At 35.9% G+C, this 1,154-nt stretch overlaps 1 long non-coding RNA gene across 1 annotated transcript; it reads right to left on the bottom strand.

Annotated features, from left to right (window-relative positions):
- Window positions 1-582: 582 nt before the first annotated feature.
- On the bottom strand, window positions 583-946 carry LOC144711317 (uncharacterized). The gene is made up of 2 exons (XR_013583521.1): window positions 915-946; window positions 583-837 (listed from the first exon to the last, which is right to left on the bottom strand). It is a non-coding gene; the product is annotated as an uncharacterized LOC144711317 (long non-coding RNA).
- Between the last annotated feature and the right edge of the window lie 208 nt (window positions 947-1,154).

Below are 1,154 nucleotides of genomic sequence, written 5' to 3' on the forward strand. Positions count from 1 at the left end.
GGAATTTATTATTTTAATCTACAATGATGATAACATGCGTTTAAAATCCATGTTTTATGCATTAAAAGCCCAAAAATATGATGAAATTAGCACTTATTTTAGTTCCTATTTGCATGTTATCAATCAGCACACCAAGAGAACATCCATTTCTTTAGTAATAAAAGCGGAGGTCATGTCTAGGATGTAACAAACGCAGGATTCGACCCCCAACTTGGGTTGCTTCTTGTCAGTCAAAGGAGCTAAAACTTATGGATGTTTCCATTGTACTGCCGCCATGAACCAAACTTAGTAATAGAGTTACTTGATCAACTGCGCGTATTGTACTATATTTTGAAGGATTTTTAATAAACATTTGTACATAAGGACTTCGATTTGATCCGTAATTCATTTTTAAACCATAAGAATCAAAGGCAAAGTAAATTAATGATTATTTTTCACGATTTTTTCCCGACTAATGTCTGTGCAGACCTCAAACCCTTGATTAATATCTGCGCGATCTCTCAAACAATAAGAGATGATGAGACTAAGCTGCCCGAAAACCTTGGCAGACCTGTTTTTTATTCAGTATAGTTGTCAGTTACAAAGGCTTTGATGAAGTTCGATAATATAAGAGATATACAACTAGATACAGAAGAGAGTAAAAGATGCGAATAATAAACTTAAAAATACATTTATCCAATGAAATATTGATTGATGGATTCTTAGGATGGCTATTACCGTATTCTTATCTCGGTGTTGTCCATGGGGGGGTTGAGTAATGCGATTTGAGGTTGTTGATGGAGATGCCTGTCAAGGTATCGACAATGTCTTCTTTAATAGGTTTATGCTGAAATCCTCCTGAATATTTTCAAACTACATTCAGACGTTTGGAATTGAAATAGGTTGTGTTATCTATGAACTGCGTTCTTCCTCACCGAGATTCTGCTTTCTTCGATATTTAATTGCCGGACAATTTTAGGGCAGTTCCCGTTAAAACTCGCCAGCCATTAAAAACAGTTTAAACTTGCCAGTTGTCAAAGAAACGAAGCTAAAGTCATCAGCCAAAAAACGAATTATTCCCGAGTTGAAATTGAACAGCGTTCACATTCGGAGAAGAAAAATCTGCACTAACATGATGTAGACTGTGCAATTGAAAGATTCTTCCGAACGCGTCG

The sequence above is a fragment of the Wolffia australiana genome, chromosome 13, assembly GCF_029677425.1.
Source record: "Wolffia australiana isolate 7733 chromosome 13, ASM2967742v1".
Taxonomy (NCBI): Eukaryota; Viridiplantae; Streptophyta; class Magnoliopsida; order Alismatales; family Araceae; genus Wolffia; species Wolffia australiana.